The 21,160-nt window shown below is 47.9% G+C and overlaps 1 long non-coding RNA gene across 1 annotated transcript; it reads left to right on the top strand.

Moving 5' to 3' along the window:
• The first annotated feature begins 10,450 nt into the window (after nt 1–10,450).
• LOC103556449 (uncharacterized) lies at nt 10,451–19,096 on the top strand. The gene is made up of 3 exons (XR_546208.2): nt 10,451–12,673; nt 14,042–14,085; nt 14,501–19,096. It is a non-coding gene; the product is annotated as an uncharacterized lncRNA (long non-coding RNA).
• Nucleotides 19,097–21,160: the final 2,064 nt, after the last annotated feature.

Raw genomic sequence — 21,160 nt, 5'->3', positions numbered from 1 at the left:
CTCTCCGCCCCTCCCCCGGCCCGGCCGCCCCGCCCCGCGCCGCCCCGCCCCGCCCGCCCCGCCCCGCGCCGCCCCGCCCCGCCCACCACCCCCGCGCCGCCGGCCCCGCCCCGCTCCGACCCCGCCCCGCCGCCCGCCAAGCGGCCTGCCATTGGCTGACGCTCCCCCACGTGCCCTAACGCTCCCCCGCGTCCCCGCCCCTGCGCGCGGCCTCGTTCCCACTCCCCTCGGCCGCCGCGCTCCGCCTGGCGTCTGCCTCAGCCCCGGCGGCGGCGAGGGGCGGCCGGGAGAGCCGAGCCGGGTCTGGGGAGGGGGCGTGGGGCGGCAGCTGCGGCGACAGGTCGGTGCCTGCGGTGGACGTGCGGGACGGAGAGAGCGGAGGGCAAGCCAGGCGTGGAAAAGACACGTTTGAGACGGATGACAACAACTTCTGCAGCCGGCAGGGTGCGGCCCGGCCCCTCGCCGCCGCAGCGCTCGCTGACCTCCAAGGCGCCGGCGCACGGGGGTGGCTGAGGGGGCCCGGGAGCTGCACGAGCGGCAGTTTCGCGGGGCCCCGCTTGGCCCCGCCCACCGGGCCCCGCCCCCTTCCGCGTGGGCCCCCCCCATCGAGGCCCGCCCCGCCTCCTCGCCTTGGCCCCGCCCACAGAGGCCGGGTCTGGCGGATCAGGCTCCAGCTGCGCCAGTGGGATTTTATTTTATTCTTTAATTTGGCTTGATCAGGAGCCATGTGAGGAAACCTCTGCATGATGACCAGGAGTCACGTGATTTCTTTCACCTCACACTCATAGCAATGGGGAAGATGAGTTTTGGTTAACTTTTTGATACGCTACCTCCGCAGTCTGTCTAGTGGCAAAAGCTATTGGAGACCCCAATGACGGGAATCGACATGGCAGAAATGCGTTAGGTAGCAAGACTCCAGGAGCGGACAGATTTCACTGCGAGAAGCGTTGGTACCTCACCCGTGATGACTGAGGAACTGCATCTTAACTGGGCACTCAGAAATCATTGCATTCTCTTAGGCCCGCATTTTCACTTGTGAGAGTTGCCAGACAAAGCATTTTGGGTCATTTTGTGCTGCTCGGCGATGGGAAGGCTAAAAGAAGAAAAAAAGATTTAAAGTGAGGAGTGTCGTGGGAGGTCTTGAGAGTAAGTGCTGCCTGCGCGCCTTTAGACGACTATCTGCAGGTAGACTGCGCAGCGTCAAACGGTTCGTGCGGCAGAAAGGGTTCTTGATTAGTCTTTGAAGTGGGTTAATAGTTTCTCCAAAACAAATAGTTAAAAAATATGGAGAGTAGAGCAATGCCCCTAGTTAATAACGTTTCATTTTAAAAATAAAATATATGCTATCAATTTTATAAATCGATATCCAAAAGTAGTTCTGAAACTATTAGCTTATGACCATGGAGCTCTAAGGGGGCTGAAGGGCTTCTCCAAGACAAATCTATGCCACCAATATTCTTGCATCAAAGTCCCTGATGCAGTGTTGCACATCATTCATTCATTCAATAGACATTTGTGGCGTGGCACTGTGTGCAAAACACGGTGCAAGGCGTTCCACAGTGAACGAGGCACTACCCTTGTCCACTTCCCCGGGGGTGGAAACAGAAGAAAGCTAGCCATCAGAAGGACGTGATATGCGATGTGTCTGCAAGGGCTGGGGTGAGAGTGTTCTGGCTTGGAAGTGTGAAAGAGCCCTGCAGAGCAGTAGTTCGTTATGGCCAGAGAGGAGACTGAAGGAACAAAGGCTATCGATTAAGACTCTAGTAGGTCTTGCCAAGGAATTGGTCTTCTTTTGAATGCAATTCAGGGAAGGATATTAAACTGGGGAGTGACGTGCTCACGTTTGCACTTTAGAGACATCCATGGCAGGAATGTTGGGGGTGCGGATAAAGGTAGGAGGCCAGGAGAGCAACCAGGATCTAGTTATGGTCCAGGTGCATGCCCATGAGGCATCTCTACTGTAGGAACAGGAGGAAGGATCACAGATACCCAGGAGGTAGACGCGCTCAGGTGGGACAGAGCCAGAATGGAGGATAAAAGGCTAATGCCCATGTTTGTAGTTGGGGCAACACAGTGATAAGGAAGGGACACAGGCGGAGAGCAAGTTTTTGAGGGAGCATGATTGCAACTTGGGGACATGTTGAGTTTAAGCTGTGTCTGCAACATTCTGGTGGAGGTGCCTGATTTGGCTAATGGAACTACAGGTCTGACTGTCATGATTGAGTGTCAGCGCATGTCAGGTTAGGTATTTATCAGGTCAATTTGAGTTTGAGGGAAAGTATAGGGCAAGATAGCAGAAAAGCTGCTTAGTTACCATCCCATGACCTCGAAAACAAAGTAATCAGAGAAATTGGAGTCAACACCATCACCTGGCACACATGTTCCCCACTGGCCACGGAACTGGTTTTCATTTGCCCACATTAGAGAGGGCCATCCCATAACCAATGTTAGCCAACAGTTAGTTATGGGATGTTCACAGAAGACAGTATGTATTGTGTGGTGTCCTGACCGCTGTGGCATTTGCAGGAGCACTAAAGACAGATGTAGCTCCTGCTCTCAAAATAAAGGATTCAAAACAGGGATATAGAGATAGCGTGTGTGTGCACGCATGCACGCGTATGAGCGTGTGCACAGGTGCCTGAGGGTTACCTCTGCTGAGATGCCCCGCCTTCCACGTTCATGAAGGTACTGCACATATCACACAAAACCCCTTTTCTTCAGACCCCCACCCTTCTGGGACACTTTTCTGAGATGGCTCCTAGTACTCTAGAAATGCTTTTTCCATGTCTGGCTTCTCTGTTCAGTGAATTGTTTCATTTATGCCCCCAATGTCTCTCTGGAGGCTCAGAGAGGTCCCCAGAGGACCTAGGTCTTAGGCTGCACTGCAGCCACCAGCCACAGACCCACAGAGTCCTGCTGCCTCACCCTGGGGAGCAGAAGTGATGCATAAAAGCAGGGCAGTGAGAGGACGTGGGCCTTGACCCAGAATCAGCCACAGCACCTCTTCCTGTGTCTACCCTCGGAAGCTCTTCCCACTCGCTTATCTTCAAAGATGCCTGTGGCCCAGTGGCCCCACCTTCATGGTCTCCTCTGAGGCTGGTCCCAGCCCTGCGCTACCCGCCCTGCTGCAGCTTTGGCCTTCCTGACCCAGAAAGCCCCCTCTCTTGGCTCTCTGGACACCCGTGGGCTCGGGTTTCTTCAAGTCCTCCCTGCCCAACTGGGCTCTCTGGGCATCGCGGCGATCTTGGTGCTTGGATTTTCAGCTGAGCTTCCTGGGGTAGTGGTCACATCTTAGGCAGTCTCTCTCCCAGGGCCTGGTGTTTCTGGAAGAGACCAATTCCACTCCTGGGATTTAGCCCGACATCTCAGATTGTTTTCTGACCTGCTGCTGCCTTTCTGGCTGTTGTCTCCCCCTCAGCCTGGGGTGTGCTTACAAGCCCCCCTACTCTGTCCATGTCACCAGCCCACCAAGCTGCCATTCCCCCTCCTGACCTGTCCTGGCAAGGGGCTGCCCACTGCCTGGACTGGACAGTAGCTTCAAGACCGCCACTGAGGCCTTCCCCACCCTAGAAGTCCAACGCCTTTGCTTCCCCCAACCTTTGCTCCACTTCATTTCCACTGCAATGTCATTAAACACTCATTTCTGATTGAATTTGGATCTATTTATTGATATCCGACAAATTTGCCTGCAGCTTTGGGGTGGAGGGGTGGGGAGTATGTTTAAGTCGGATTCCGTTGAAGTGAAGTACCATGTAAAGAGTGCTGCCCACAGTGACTGGTGTACAGCAAGCACTCAGTCAGTTTGGTTGCCACCAAGTGGACAATGATTTGATGTGAGGTGCTGTTCTGTTCTGAGGATCCGAGGAAACGCCCCAAAGTCACTGCCTCAAGGCCCAAGAGCACCCAGAGAGCTCTGTTAGATGAAGAAAAGCCTCTACTTGGCCGCCAAGGAGCTTTAATAAATGCCAGGAGCCACACGGTCCCCACCAGCTGGCGAGAAACACTATGCAGGCCTGCAGCATGTGCTGGAGAACTTTCCCTGTGAAAACCAAAAGGTGAGAAATCCAGGGAGGTTCTAAAAACTTAAAGTTTCATAGATTGTTCTAAAACCACCTATGAAAGTTCTAAAAAAAGTTCTAAAAATATTTTAATAAATTTCATATCCAAGTATGAAGAAAAATGGAAACAACACAAAATATGATTCCATTTTTGTGTCAATAGGGTGAAATACAATCCCTTTCTTTTTTCCTCCCAAATCCCCGAGTCCAGTGGAGGAGATAAGACAGGACAGAAATAACCTGCGGAGGAGAGAGAAGACTACCCTAAGAGCATTAGAGACCAGGATTAGGAGGTTTCGGAGAGAGGAGGGCACATTCAAAGGGTGGCAGGCAGCAGAACGCTGGCTGGAAGACAAGATGTTGGTAAACAGTTGCAGCGTGCTCACGTGTTGAATTGGAGTTCTTGTCCTAAGTTTGGGGTTATTGGTTTTAACAGGCAGGAAACAGATGGCCCAGTCAAGAAGGCCTAACTGGAAAGAAATTAATGAAAGATCTATGTACGTATAGAGGTATGTAGGGGTCAAGCAAATAGGTGAGGGAGAGCAAAGCACGCTGGGGCTGGTGGCCTGGGAGCTGTCCCCATTCCTACACCTAACTGGGGAGAGGGAGGCAGTGGTGCTCCCAGAGCCTGGCAGAGTCACTGAGAACCTGGTGTGCAGGGAGGGAGGCGGGAAGGGGGAGTAAATACTCCAATCTCTCTCTCCCGCTCCCACTCTCTCACCAGTGCCTCCCACTGGCCTCACTTCATGGAGCCAGAGGGCCAGGGAGCAGGGCAGAGACAGGTGGGGGTGGCTGTCACGGGGCCTTCAGTGGAGAATAAGCCGGTGTTGTGGGAGAATGGGAGATTTGGAATGAGAAGACTGTGTAGACTCTGTGTGACCTTAGGTCAAACCTTCTAAACCAACGGTTCTTAAATGGGGGTGACTTTGGCCCCAAGGGGACATCTGGCAATGTCTGTAGACATTTTTGGTTGTCACAACTGGGTCGGGGGTGGGGTGCTACTGGCATCTGGTGGTTAGAAGCCAGGGATGCTGGTAAACATCCTACAGTGCACAGGGCAGACCCCACAACAAAGAATCCTCCCGCCCCAGCCTTCAACAGCGCCGAGGTGGAGAAACCGTGGACCAAACCCACGTACGGATGTGACACAGTTCACCCTGCCCCTCCGCGGTTCCTGTGAGCCCCGCAGAAGATACCGGGCCTGAAAGCCAGAACTGTGTCTATAGATGCCACTCGAGAAGAAGCTCTCCATCTACACAGAACTCTACAGTTTGCTGAATGCACTTTACACACACACACACAGAGTCATCTTTCATGTGGAGAAAGAGAAAACCTTACCTGTGCCTTGGGAAGATGAGAGCAACACCTCGCTCTTGTGAGCAGAGTTCCCTTCCAGGTAACGGCTCCTCCCGGGAGACCTGGAAACACTGCCTTTCCGCGTGAACCACCATCTGAGTTATAGCTGAGAGGTAATGAGACTGCCTTTCTGAAAAAAATTTTACTTGTGGTTAAATACACATAACATAAAATTTGCCACGTTAACCATTTCTAAATGTATAGTTCAGCACTGTTAAGTATATTCACATATTCGCATCCGAACTTTTTCATCTTGCAAAACTGAGACAGCAACTTCCCATTTCCCCTCCCCCAGCCACTGGCAAGCACCATTCTACTCTCTGTTTCTATGAATTTGACTGCCGAGGGTACCTTATATAAGTGGAACCATACAGTATTTGTCTTTTTGTCATTGGCTTATTTCACTCAGCATAATGTCTGCAGGGTTCACCCATGTTGTAGGTAGCATGTGCCAGAACATCTTTCCTTTTTAAAGCTGAATAATAGTCCATCATATGGAGAGACTACCTTTTGTTGATTCATTCATCCCTCGATGGACACTTGGGTTGCCTCCACCTCTTGGCTTTTGTGACTATGCTGTTATGAACATGAGTGTGTAAATGTCTCTTTGAGATGCTGCTTTCGATTCTTTTGGATATATATCCCAAAGTGGAGAATTGTTGGATCATATGAGATTCCTGTTTTTAATTTTTTGAGGACTCGCCATACTGTTTACCATAGAGGCTGCACCATTTTACATTCCCACCAACAGTGCACAAGGGTTCTGATTTTGCCGCATCCTCACCAACACTTGTTTTTTTCTTTTTTGATGGTAGCCAACCTAACTAGTGTGAGGTGATATATCATTGTGGTTTTGATTTGCATCTCCCTAGTGATTACTGATGTTGAGCATCTTTTTATATGCTTGTTGGTTGTTTGTATATCCGCTTTGGAAAAATATCTATTTAGTCCTTTCCCCATTTTTTAACTGGGGTTTTTTGTTGTTGTTGAGTTGTAGGAGTTCCTTATGTATTCTGGATATAAACCCCTTAGCAGATATATGATTTGCAAATATTTTCTCCCATTCCACAGGTTGTCTTTTCATTCTGTTAATTGTGTCCTTTGATGCACAGAAGTTTTAAATTTTGAAAGTAGTCCAATTTACCCATTTTTTCTTTTGTTGCCTCTGCTTTTGGCATCATATCCAAGAAATCATTGACAAATCCAATGTCATGAAACTTTTCCTCTATACTTTCTTCTAAGAGTTTTAGAGTTTTAGCTCGTATGTTTAGATCTTTGGTCCATTTTGGTTTAATTTCTGTATGTGGTGTAAGAGTCATTCTTTTGGATGTAGATATCCAGTTTTCCCAAAACCATTTCTTGAAGAGACTGTCTTTTCCCCATGAATGGTCTTGGGCACCCCTGTTGGAAACTATTTGACCACATGTGTGAGAGTTTATTTCTGGGCTCTCTATGCTATTCCATTGTTCGATATGTCTGTTTTTATGCCAGTTCCATACCATTTTGATGACTGTAGCTTTGTAATATGTTTTGAAATCAGGAAGTATGAGGCCTTTAATTTTATTCTTTTTCAAGATTGCTTTGGCCATTCAGGATCCCCTGAATTTCCATATGAATTTTAAGATGAATTTTTCTATTTCCTCAAAAAATAGCATTGGGATTTTGATAGGGATTGCATTAAATCTGAAGATTGCTTTGGGTGGTTTTGACATCTTAACGATATTAAGCCTTCCAATCCATGAACACAGTATGTCTTCTGATTTATTTGTGTCTTTTTAAATTTCTTTCAGCAATGTTTTGTAGTTTCTAGTGTCTAAGTCTTTTACCTCCTTGGTTAAGTTTATTCTGAAGTATTTTACTCTTTTTGATGCTGTTGTAAATAGAACTGTTTTCTTAATTTTCTTTTTGGATTGTTCATTGTTAGTCTATAGAAACACAACTGATTTTTGTGTGTTGATTTTTGTCTCCTGCAACTGTGCTGAATTCATTGATTAATTCTGATAGTTTTTTTTTAGTGGACTCATTAGAGCTTTCTACATATAAGATTATGTTGTGTACAGAGAAAAGTTTTACTTCTTCCTTCCCAATTTCCAATTCCATTTTGTTTTCCATCTTATTCTTGCCTAATTGCTGTGGCTGGGACGTCAAGTACTATGTTGAATAGAAGTGGTGAAAGCAGTCATCCTTGTCTCGCTCCTGATCTCAGAGGAAAAACTTTCAGTCTTTCACTATTGAGTATAATGTTAGCTGTTGGCTTTTTATATATAGCTATTATTATGGTGAGGTTGTTCCCTTCTATTCTTAGTTTGTTGAGTGTGTATATCATGAAGGGGTGTTAAATTTTGTGAAATGCTTTTTCTGCATCAATCGAGATGATCATGTGTTTTCCGCCCCCATATTCTGTTAAGTGGTGTATTGCATCAGTTGATTTTCATATACTGAACCATCTTTGCATTCTAGGAATAAATCCCAGTTGGTCATGGTGTATAATCTTTTTTTTTTTTTAAAGATTTTATTTTTTTCCTTTTTCTCCACAAAGCCCCCTGGTACATAGTTGTATATTCTTCATTGTGGGTCCTTCTAGTTGTGGCATGTTGGACGCTGCCTCAGCGTGGTTTGATGAGCAGTGCCATGTCCGCGCCCAGGATTCGAACCAACGAAACACTGGGCCGCCTGCAATGGAGCATGCGAACTTAACCACTTGGCCACGGGGCCAGCCCCACATGGTGTATAATCTTTTTAATGTGCTGTTGAATTCTTTTTGCTAGTACTTTGTTGAGGATTGTTGTATTGATATTTGTCAGGGATATTGGTCTATAGTTTTCTTTTATTATAGAGTATTTGTCTGGCTTTGGTATCATGCTGGTTTCATAGAATGAGTTTGGAAGTGTTCCTTTGTCTTCAATTTTCTTGAAGAGTTTGAGGACTGGTGTTAATTCTTCTTTAAGTGTTTGGTAGAGTTCACCAGTGAAGGCATCCGGTCTTGGGCTTTTCTTTATTGAGAGATTTTTGATTACTGATTCAACAAGACTGCCTTTTTAGAATGCATGTTGTAGCTTTTACATCCAAACAAATTTCCCCTTCAGAACAGTGGTCCTTCACTTTGGAAGATTATGTACCTTTTATAACCATGTACTTTTCTCAGAAGATTTTTAGAACATCTTTTTTGGAATAGTAATAAGCTCTGAAGTCATTACTTTATTGCCATAGTTTGTTTTCTTCTTAAACAAGTAAAAACAAGCAAACCCAGGCATTAGTCTTAACTTTACTCAGCTTGGCAAAAATGACTGTTGGCTTTGCCAGACATCAAGTCCACAATCGGAAGACAAAGAAGACTCCACCATTTCAGGTATTTAGTAGAATGTGCTGCAGGCTTCTGAGGCTGAGTTCTAACTCACAGTCAATGGATTTAGGACTAATGATAGATGGGTCCCTTGGTAAGCTCCTAGCTAGGGTGTCTACAGTCCCTGGCAGCTGTGAATTCATGGGAAGGACACAGAAGTGGTACAGAGGCTCCTGCATGAATCCAAATTCTGCCACTTGCTGTTTGTGCATCTTGCAGGGCTGAGTTTCTGTGGTTTCTCAGAGCTGTGATAACCTGTGTATAAAGCAAGGTTGGAAAAAAAACAATCAGACCCAGGATGCCACTAGCTTTGGCCCAGCCAGTTTCTAGAGTCCTCAGGGGTGTCCCTCACATGAACTTTGGTATAGTGAAACAACACTGGCTTTGAAATCAAAGCCATCTGCCACTTTTATCCATTCATACATTTATCCATTCATTCTTTACTGAGCTCCCGCTAGCTGTATCTTGTTCATTTAATCACCTTGGGGCTTAGCTTCCTCATCAATTCAGTGGAGATAAAAATGCACCCCCCAAAGGGCTTTGTAAGATGAGAAATAATTTATATAAAGTTCCCAGCATAGGGTCTGGTTAGGACAGGCTTCTTGGGTCTGCAACCTGTGTAGTTGTACTGGACCCACATTCAGAAGACCCCATGCTTTGTTAACGCTCAGACATTATCATCTTGAAATTAATATTTTTGAGCAAGGGGCCCCACACGCTCATTTTGCACTCTTGCTCCCCAAGTCGTGTCGAGATCCTGTGTCTGGCGCACAGTAGAAGCTGTGGTGGTGTTCCTGCCCTCTCTATACCCCCTGGTATCCTTTCTCTCCCCTCCCCTCTGGGCCTGGTCCTTCCAGGCCACCACGGCCTGCAGCTGCACTCTGTGCCATGACATGTGCACAGCCAGGTGTTGGATGCCAGTGGGATCCTGGGGCTCCTGCGCCCTCCCTGGTGTGGTGAGGACCCCGTCACGCTCTTTGTATTACTCTGCTTCCCAGTTTCAGAGCAGGGCTGCCTCTCTGCCAAGGGCTCCTGGGGTCTCACAAAGATCTTGGGGGAGAAGCATTTCTGATTGTTGCTCTCCTTAGGCCACGGCATGAGTGCAGGGGAGCACATCTGAACTGTGGTATGACAGTGGCTTATATGAAAGTTGGGCCTCCTGCTCATGTGCAAAGTGGAAATTATCATAGTCACCCCCCAGACTGTTGTAAGGCTTAAATGATATATGAATACGCCTGGCATGTGGTTAGTAGGTGCTTAAAGAACACTGTAACAATACCAACAAAGTCAACTGCCATTTAATCAATGGTTTGTGTATGTGTGCATGTGTGTAGGTGCATGTGTGTATCAGTGACTTGCACTGAAAACCAGATAAAAATGTTAAAAGATAGTTATATTTTAATCCATCAAAACCATTCCGTAACCATCTTATCAGTTTTTTTCTTTTCGATTTGTATTTGGAAATAATTGCTGATTTATAAAAAGTTGCAAGACTAAAAAAGGTATAAAAAGGGGCTGGCCCCGTGGCCGAGCGGTTGGGTTCGCGCGCTCCGCTGCAGGCGGCCCAGTGTTTCGTTGGTTCGAATCCTGGGCGCGGACATGACACTGCTTGTCAAACCACGCTGAGGCAGCGTCCCACATGCCACAACTAGAAGGACCCACAACAAAGAATATACAACTATGTACCGGGGGGCTTTGGGGAGAAAAAGGAAAAAATAAAATCTTTAAAAAAAAAAAAAAGGTATAAAAAACACCTGTATACTCTTAATTGGATTTACCTGTTATTAACATTTACCACATTTGCTTTATCTATCTATCTATTGATCTACAAACCTAATTTTTTCCTGAGCCGTTTGAAAGTAAGTTGCTTATTTTATGGCCCTTTCTCCCTAAATACTTGAGTTTGTATTTCCTAAGAATAGGGATAGTCTCTTACATAAGCCCAATGCATAAATTTACATTGATACAGTCCTTTAATCTACTTCCCATATTCCAGTTTTGTCAGTTGACCTAACAAAACCTTCTATAGCATTTTTCCCTTCCAGTATAGGATCCAACCTGTGGTCAGGTATTGCATTAAATTGTTGTCTCTCTTTAGCCTCTGTCCATGTGGAATATTTCTAGAGCTTTTCTTTGTCTTTTTTGATATTGACATTTTTAAAGATTACAGCTCTCCTCTCCCTTTTTTTAAGAGAACATTCCTCATTTTTCTTGTCTGATGTTTCCTTCAATTTGCTTGAGGTTATGCGTTCTTGTGTTTTTCTCGGGGTAGCGTGTGGAGGCAGCAATGCCCTCAGTTTTTAAATGATGGGTCCAGATGCTGGCCCGGGTCAAAATTATGAAGCAAGAAAAAGTTTTCTTTGGGTGACCCTAGCTGAGTAGCCCCAATGGAAACCTGATGAACGAGAAGAATGTATAACCCATTCACACCCAAGATAGAAAAATGACTGTTTAAAACTGTCTCTCCACACTTTACCTCTTTTGTTCTAAATGAGCTCTGTCCAGGCACGCACACAACATTGCTTCGGGCTGTTTGGTTTTGAGTAACAGGAACCACTCCAAGCCAACTTAAGTAAAAAATGGAGATATATTGTCAGGGTCCTGGGGAATGCAAACACCCAGGCTTTGCCAAGGACAGAGATGAGGGCAGGCCTGGGGTCCCTAAGGCAGGAGGTCCAGGAAGTCTTCTGAGTCTGTCAGTCTTTGCAGGATGCAGCTCCAGCTCCTCCACCGGGGTGCTCCTGCTTGGGTTCAGACTAGAAAGCTGGGGGAGAGCAGGATAGAGCTTTCCTTGACAGTCCCAGTCCACTGAATCACATGGAATTAGGGAGGGACGGTTCCCCAAAGGAAGAGACGCAGGACAAATGAAAGAACAACAGATACCAGTGGCCACACTCGCGTTTTCTAGGTCTTTGGAATTCGAGTTATTTCACCCCTCATGAAAGTACCTGCATAGCTTTTGCTCTGCTGACTCGTGAGTACAGGACATGTCCTCCGTGGGCCTGCCTTGTTCTCAGAGATGTTCATTGCCGCATTATCCTGCAGCCATGGCTAATTGACGTAGACGTAGGGGACTTAAGTAAGGGGAGCCAATCCATGTTGGGCAGCAATTTGGGCTGTGTGCTGGTGTGAGAATATGCACTGAACTAAGAAACTGGGAGAAAATGTGGCAGAAAGTTGGAGGGGCTGAGGCTGAAGAATCAGGAAGGACAGGGACTGGGGAGGCCATGTCAGCCCCACTCAAGCCAAAGTTATGAGGGATGGAAGAGGAAAGACACAAAGACTAGAGGGCAAGGGAGCCAGGTGGTAGAAGGACTGGAAAGCTCCAGACATCTTGGAGAGAGTCCCTACTGCAGAGGTCCCAGAGCTGGCCTAGAGCTTCACCTGCCCTCTGGCCTCCCTGTCCCAGAGGCCAGACCCCATCAGAGCCTCAGTCCCTGGCTTTCCCTGCGATTCTATCCTCTGTGTGTCCCTACAACGGACCTTCCATTCCTTGGGCTCGGCAGACTGAGTTTTCATCCTGACAACCAAGAGGCCTAATGGTGGTGCTACGGAGTGAAAGTATCCCCCCAAATTCATGTGTCAAAACTCTGATCCCCAACATGACGGTATCTGGAGATGGGGCCTTTGAGAGGTAACTAGTTCATGAGAGTGGAGCCCTCATGATGGAATTAGTGTCCTGATAAGAGACACCAGAATGCTTTTTCTCTTTCTCTCTCTCTCCTGCTTCCCATCTCTGCCATGTGAGCACACAGCAAACCAGGAAGTGGGCTCTCACCAGACACCAGATCTCCCAGAGCCTTAGATCTTGGATTTTCCAGCTTCGCAAACTGTGGGAAATAAGTGTTTGTTGCTTAAGCCAGCCAGTCTGTGGTATTCCGTTATCGCAGCCCGAGCTGCTACAACAATAACACAGGTAATTGTATTAATGGCCCCAGTTCTTCACTCCTCCGTGTGCCCACATCCTAGACCATGTGATTCTGCAGGGCCCTCCCTTTGTGGGTAGAGCATGCTCCCCTGCCTTGTGACTTGGCTTCAGCCATGGATTTGTGTTGGCCAGTAGGATGAGGCAGCAAGTGTTTCAGCTCCAAGCCTAAGCTTCAACAGGCTGGAGGGCTTCTCTTTGCCCCTTGTGCTTCCGCCATCGCCACAGGAAGAACGTGCCCAGGCCAGCCACTGGTCCTTGGAGGAGGATGGTCCTTGGAGCAGGGCCACCCCCATCAAGCCCCACCTGCATTAACCACCCTCAGGCAGCCGCAGATGGGGAAGTGATCTCCCTGAGCCTTGCCTGGATCAGCTGACCATCTGGTAACCCTCAGGGAGCCCACAAATCTGTGAGACTTTTTAAAAGAGGCTTAAGTCACTGAGTTTTGGGGGTTTTTTTGTTACATAGCACATTTGGCAATAGCTATATGATACAGGTTGGACCAAACTGTCAAAGTAAAGATAATAATCTACAAAGTCTGCCTTTTCTCCTATTGTTGGATCACCATTTATTGCACCCCTGCTGTGTGTATCTGGAGTTGGGAGCATAGTAGTAAAGGAGACAGACAAGTCCTTTCCCTTCTGTAACCCACGTTCTAATGGGGGAAGACAGACAATGAATGAGTGAGATCTTTTCAGATATTGATATGCTATGAAAAAAACCAAAACCAAAACAAAGTGGGTAATGGTTTAGCTCATGGTGTCCAATTAAGTAGCCACTAGCCACATGAGCATTTAAATTTAAATTAATTAAAATGAAATAAAATTTAAAACTCAATTGTTCAGTCACACTAGTCATATTTCAAGTGCTCAGTAGCCACTTGTTTCGAGTGGCTACTTCACTGGCCCGTGTAAATACAGAACATTCCCGTCATCACAGGAAGTTCTATGGGCAGTGCTAGGTTAGACTCTATAAAGCGCCTGGTGGGGGGATGGTGGCTACTTTAGCTACGATGATCGGGGAAGGCTTCTCTGAGAAGGTAGAATTTGAACTGAGACCTGATGTAGCAGTCAGCCATGTAAGATATTAGCAGAGAGCATTGCAGCCTAAGGACCAGCTGGTGCAAAGGCATTGACATCGACAACGCAATCCAACTTAGAACATAAAAGGGTCGCTCTGGCTGATGGATGCGGGTGGATGTGTGTGAGGGTGGAGGTTGGGTGGTCAGAAGAAGCTGGAGTACCACTGGCAGCTTTCACAGTGGTCCTGGCTGGACCTAATGTTGACTTGGGCTCTTTTCTCCGTCACAAATTGCAGCTCAGATTGACCTGGATAATTTCGTGTCCTCATTACTTTTAGGTTCAGTCTGCTACTGAGACGACGCCGACCAGCCTGATAATACTGTGAGTATTTCACAGATGGCTGTCTGAATGAGATTTGACATGGTGGGGAAGGCCTGGTTACAGTGGTGTGCCTTTCCTCCTTTTTTCAAAATCTAACTCACTCCAAAAGTAAAATATTCATTGCACACATTTTAGTCAGCTCAGGTAAACAAGAGAAAGAAAAGTTCAAAAAATTTGTAATCCCATCTTCTAAAGACAATTGTCATTCATGTTTTGTGTAGGTTTTTCTATGCATGTGTATTTTTTTTCATTGACACAGGTGTGATCATAGTAAACCTGCAGTTTTATAACTGAATTTTATTTAACGTTATACTATGAGCAAGTTGTGGCACCCTTCGCTTGCTCCTGTGGATATCGCTATGGATGCTCCTACCCAGGAAATTGGTTTTTCTGTTTAATCTTCCTCCCATATCAGAGTCACAGCCACCTTCTTCATTCCCCTCCCTCGTCTGAGTCCCTGTTCTCTCTCGCTATTGGATTCCTGAAAGGCCTCCCACCTGAGATTTTATGTGCCGCTCAAGCCACCCATCACTGTGTTGCCAAGGACCAGTAAGCACAGGGCGAAGACCTTCCAATGCCACGTGGGGTTCTTGTCCAGGCTCACCTTCCAGCTCTGCTGTCTTCTGACTCTACCTGTGGTCTCCCCTTTTCATCTTTGGACTGGTGGATGTGGATTCCCTGACTAACCCTTGGTGGCCTCCGAGGGCCTTGCCTCGGACTCTCCCTCTGGATCTTTCCACCACTGGCTGCCTTAGGTGGAACATCTGCCCTTGTTCTGACCCCTTGTTATCCTTGGCCACTGTCCTGGTTTGGTCATCTACTCCCTATAAGGAGGAGTTGGAGCATCAATAGTCGTTTAAATGGCCCCTGGATACCCAATGATTTCTCACCTGATCAATTCTGCTCACTGTTGTTGGTGACTTTCCTTAAACACGGGCTGGATCAGGTCACAGCCTTCCTCAGAGAACTTCAATGGGACCAGCAAGACAAAGCGAACTCCTCAGCTCGCCAGCAGGGCTCTCTGAGCTCTGTCCCTGCCTCTGCTCCATCCACATCCCTCTCATCTTGCCCAGCAGCCCCACCCGACGTGGTCTGCGCCTCTGCTGTTGCCTCCACCTGCGCTGTGCTTCCCCACCTGCTCACCTATTGAAATCCTCCTCGTTCTTCAAACTCAGCTCAAAGTCCACCTGTCCCTGACGCCTCTCCCAGTCTCCCTGTTGGAGTCACTCCCTCCTCTGGGTTTCACGGACACTGTCTCTCGGCCTCTAGGGAAGCATTTCTTTGTCCTCTCCTGCATTCTTGCCGGCTGCTTCCTGTCTACCCGCCTTGTCTCTTACCTGGGATCTCCTACCTCTCATGCTGGGATTACCACTTTGCCTGGTGCGCAGAGCCAGGCTAGACCCACCCTCTACCTCCTCCACTTCCTAACCCTCACCGCAGGGAAACGACTGAGCCGCCACGCCTCAGTTGCCACATCTATAAAATGTAAAACATAGGGTACCTCCTTTATTTAATGACGCCTCTTTTATAGATGGCTATGAGAATGAGAAAGAAAATATGTGACTCTATGAATCTCTCTCCCTCATGAATCTATACTCTCCTTGGGGGCAGGAATCAAGGCGAATTCATCTTGGTGCCCCACCCCCCACCCCCAACTGAGCACTCTGCCTGGCTTACAGTAATCACTCAATAAACACTCGTGGAACTGGGCTGTCAGACAAGGTTGTACACTCCTTGCGTGAAGGACTCTTCCTGTATTCCCATGGGACCTGGTTATTTTGGCCACTCAGTAAATGTATTTTGGATTGAACATGGGAGCGTGTTCCCCTGGACTTGGAAACGTGTCCTCATTTATTTCTCAGAGGTCAGGATGCTGTGACCAGTTGTAGATTCATGCTGGTTTCTTTGGACCCTGGAGGAGCAAAGAAAAGTGGCATAAAGGCAGAAAAGGGCCATATGCCCAGCAGATTTTCCCTGAGACACTTGGCGTCTATAATTATTCACTGTTTGCAGGGAAAAGATGGCATTCTAATTTATGCGCTTGGCATTCTCCTTCTCGTCGTACCGAAAACCCTTCCGCCCAGCGCCACTTGACGTCCACACACTGCAGGGACGGCTTTTGCCCCAAATATGTTGCTCTTTCTTTCTTCCTTTCTTCCTCCCTTATCAAAGAAGAAAGCATAGCTCTCAAAAGGCCAGTTTGAAATGACTTACAAGGTTATTAGAATTATTAAGATCCTGCATGATGCGTAGCATGAAATGCTTTTTATCTGCAGTTGGCTCCACCCAGAAAACGTAACCTCATTTCAAAACCCTCTCCACAGCCCTGATCTGCACCTGTGAAGGTGGGATGAGGCCATGAAAGCCAACGAGATGCTGTCACTTCGGGTCCAATAGCCCACACCCCACAGAACAAGGCAGGCCTGTCGTGGTGCGAAAGAAATGAGGCTATTTTGGACCTAAACTATGATTAGTTTTTCTGGATGTTGCTGAAGACTATAAAATATTCAGCACGCCCACATACAGACTTGTACATTGGATAATTTGCAGCTATTACAAATCCATACTAAATTCTATAGGCATTTATTAAGTACCTAGTGTGCACTTAATGATGAGCTCGGAGCCGTGAGGACTGTAACAGTCTGAGATGGGCTCCACTTAAAAGGTGGCAGAGAGAATAAGACTCATGTAAAGGAAGCACATAAAGGACTTTATAAAAGTTTGTCCTGCAGACCGCTAGCACTCAGGCATCGTCCCTGGCACACCGTAGGTGCTCAATGATTGCTCATGGCATGAATGAATCAGCGGCACTTGCCCTTTACACAGCACCTCCACGTGGTTATCTCATTTCTGGAAGTCCACAGGGCAGGTGTGTTAGCATCCTGGAGCTGCCATAACAAAGAACCACACAACAGGTGCCTTAACAACAGAAAGTCACTGCCTCACAATTCTGGAGACTGGAAGTCTGAAATTACGGTGTCGGCAGCGTTGCTTCCTTCGGAGGCCCTGAGGGGAGGGGCTGTCCCAGGCCTTGCTCCTTGGCCTGTAGCCACCCTCTCCTCCCTGTGTCTTCTTTTTGTCTTCCCTCTTTGTGTGACTGTGTCCTAATTTCTCCTTCTTATGAGGACACAAGCCGTAGTAGGATGCATATTAGGACACAAGCCCACCCTAATGACCTCACTTTAACTTGACTACCTCTGTAAAGACCCTGTCTCCAAATAGGTCACATTCTGAGGTACTTGGGGTTAGGACTCCAACATATCATTTTTAGGCGGACACAATTCAACCCGTAACAGCAAGAGAGGTTATCTTGTGGCCATGGGGTTGAGAGAGTTAACAGCTTCTCTAGGTCACACGGCTAGGATGGGCCCACCTCAGAGTCTTCTGCTTCAGGACCCTGCCCTTCCCCCACTGGCAAGAGACCCTCCGTGCAGTGGAGGCAAGGGGACAGTAATTGCTATGAAATGCAGAGCAGAGAGCAGGCCGTGCCTGGAGGGAGCAGGAACCCTCGTGGAGAGGAGACCCCGGCAGTGGAGTCGACATGAAATTCCCAAGATTGCTTTGAGGTGAGCTTATGCTGAAATTGAGATTTTGGAATGGTTTCTTTCAGCTGGGAAACCTTTTGCAATCAAGTTCTAAAATGTGTGATATGGGGGTTGTGGGAGAAGAACCGGGCAGTTAAACTAAGGGGAGAAAGGGTGGGGAGGGATTGACTAGGAATCCACAGGTGCAGGTCGGGGGTAGTTTATGACAAAATAGGTCACTCCCTGAATCTCGAGTGCTGTCTTGAAGAGTTCAAAGGCACAGATCTGGGCTGCTGAGAGAGGTTTTCTGGAAGGGGACAAATAGGAGGCAGGAAGGACTTTTCCTGCACAATGAGAGCACTGGGGGGGGAATGAATCATGAGCCTTCCCTCTAGGAGGGCAGTCTAAGCTAAGAGAGAGGCAGGTGGCCCAGCATCCAGGGTAGCATCGGGGTGTCTTGGGAGAGGCCTCCTGCCCACCACCATGACGGGGAGCCCCAGGAGCACTGCCTCCCCGTCTCTCCACCCACCAGCAGGCAGGGCACTGCAAGAAGAAGGCGATGACGGATCGCATCTTCTCTGCAAAGTGCTTGGGACTGATTAGGAAAGCCGACCGAGTTTAGAGGCAGGCGGTGATCTGAGCACCATTTGGTGAAGCCCTAGGGTGGCTCACTCAGCTCGTGCCACGGGCCCTTACCTGGATCCGCGTCCCTGCTGATATCCCAGCCAGACCACTACATCATTAGGTACAGGGACTGAGCATCTCAGGGGACTCCATGAAAGCCTGGGACTGGAAAAGCACCTATAGTTATGCTGATATATGTCAATTTCATTGATTGATTACATTGACTGTTAACATAAAGTTATCTTGAAAATGGTTGCTGGGTTAGATTGTCCTCCTTTGCAAAGATTTCCAAGGTTACATTACCACTCTGAAACCTGGGCATTTGGGGGTCCATGCCCAGGACCCTCCACTTTTGAGGGCTCCGCACTGGCCCTGCACGTCCAGCAGAATCACCTGACTGGGATGGCCAAGGGTTCATGGCCACCTGGATCCCACACCCCTGCCCTTCTAGACCACACTCTGGACATTTGGGATCCTGGAATTCCTTGCCCCCAAACCTTAAGTCTCTTCCCAGGGTCATCTGATCACACTGCTGGGTGCACGCCCCTAGGCCCGAGGCAGGGTCCGGGGGGAGCTGTTTAAGGGGCACGGTGGATGGAGCTTAGATGTGAGGGCTGGGATGTCCACAGCCATGTGTGCGAGGCTCTTACAGGTGTGGATGGGTCTCAATCTGTACTTTTCCCCCAGCCTCCCAAATATGAGTGGGCCTGCATGCATGCATAATAATCGTCAATAAACCACAGCCAAGAGTCAATGAAATGTGCTACTCACAAACGAAGAATTTCAAAAGTAAATTAAAAAATAATCTTTCAACTGCATTTTATAGCACGGCAGAATTACATTTCAAGTGTCAATGGTGGTGTATTTTAACGTGTCGTATCTGATGCACCCTGGGGCTTTTCAAAACTAAGAATCCCTCAGCTTCTAAGCGCCCATCACGCCCTCCCCAGAATCCACTCCTTTCTCCTTGGATCCCACCGCACCCAGCAGAGAGAACCACCCATTAAAAACCCAAATCTGTTGTCACTTCCCTACTGAAATCCTTTTTGTATAGCTCACCAGCACCTTCAGGATCGAGTTCAACCCCTGGGTTTGTCTTCTGAGGCCCTTGGTCATCTGGCTTTCTCTGACTTCTTCAGCCTCATCTCTCACCTCTGCCCGCATCCTCCCACCTCACCCCTCACTCCAGCCTTAATAAAACCACTTGCAGTTCTTTCTACAAGCCCTTACCGATGCTGGAGGCCACACCTTCCTCACTTCCTCTTACTCCCTTTGGCTAACTCTCTTTGGGCTTCTTCTTCATTGCCTGGCTGGGGACCTTTCTTGGACTCCTTTAGCCCCTGTTCATCCCTCTACCCCATTGCTGCTTGTCACACTGTAGTGACAACTGTTCTCCATTGACCTGTGACCCCAGGCCCAGCTCAGAGCCTGCTCCGAAGTGGACCCTCAGAGGGAAGGTCTGAGTTAAACAAATGCATGAATTCCAACACAGCCCAGTTGTTAAAAGACTGGAAACTAGCCTTTAAAAAGTGAGCTCAAATGGGTTTCCTTTGGGAGTGAATGGCCTTGGCATACAGCCTGGGACTGGGTATAGGACATTTACCTGTCACTCTGGGCCGTGCGGCGCAGGACCTGTCGCTCACACAGAGCCCTTCCTGTCCTACATCTGCTGCAGCTCCGGCAGAGCGGCCTTGGAGCGTGAGGAGCATGCTGTCAGCCCTCCTCCTTTCCTTTGATTCCACATCTCTGCTGATTTGACTCTCAAATCGGTCAAGGCCCAAGGCCGCTGCATCTGAATCTCAACTATGGTCTGTTTACCCTGCTTACAGAGAGATGTGCCCCAGCCGGCCTTCACCTGCGTGAGGGGGACATGCCTTCTCCTGTGGGGCAAATCCACCAGCCTCAGGAGCAGCAAGGACGCTTGGGGGATGACTCTGCCCTGAAATATGGCAAAACCACTCTGACCAGGAAAAGTGGGCGGAAGAGGAATTTGAACAGTGGAAAGTCAAAATTATAGATTATTATTATTCAAAGAAATGCATGCTCATTAGTTGTAAATTCATAATACAGGCAGCAGTGACTGCTAGATTCACAAAGAAGCATCTAGCAGGCCTCCCTAGAGACTACCTTGAGGGAAAATGTAATGATTCCCTATTTGTGCTTGAAAGGGATGAGCAGCAAATGGCACTTCCCAAGATGGCCCCAACAAATTCTTCTGTCTCACGGGCTCTTTTTTACAATGTGATAATGACATTTTTCCTGTCCAGAGGTGAGACTTATGTTCCCATCCCTTGAAACTGAGTGGGCCTGTGACTATGGTTGGAGTAACGCTGTGACTGCAGAGGCTGGGTCATAAACGGCTTTCTCTCAGGATGTTCGTATTCAGAACCCAGCGCCATGCTAGCAGGAAGCCCTGTGCACAGGCAGAGGCCGTGTGTGGGTGTTCTGGCAGCACCCCCAACTGAGATCTCAGCCCACAAGCAGCACCAAGACCAGCTGTGTGAAAGGGAAGACTGCAGATGACGCTGAGCTCAGTCAGCCCCTAGGACCAGGAAGACAATAACGCAATACTTATCGTAAAATGCTTATTGTTGTCCTAAGCCACTAAATTTTGGAGTGATTCATTGGGCAGCAGTAAATAATAACTGGAATAGATAGAAATGGTGCTTATAGGATATAAGCCAACCAAATGAACACAGTTGATTTTGTCCAGTTGTTTACACATGGCGTGCTTCAACATGCACAGATAATATTGCATATTAGATGCGCACACAATGTTGCACGTTAGATGCATAATTCCGTCTGCCCCACTTAATTATCAGCGATGCTCTGTGAGACAGGTGGATGTGGGGTTCTCTGGGAATGCAGAACATCGTGGAGCCAAGGCTCCGAAGACAATGTAGTGTTCTGTAGTTAGGCAGATATTA

Source organism: Equus przewalskii, chromosome 25, assembly GCF_037783145.1.
Source record: "Equus przewalskii isolate Varuska chromosome 25, EquPr2, whole genome shotgun sequence".
NCBI lineage: Eukaryota > Metazoa > Chordata > Mammalia > Perissodactyla > Equidae > Equus > Equus przewalskii.
Note: the sequence above shows the minus strand (reverse complement) of the source record. Positions and strands in the feature narration are given on the sequence as shown.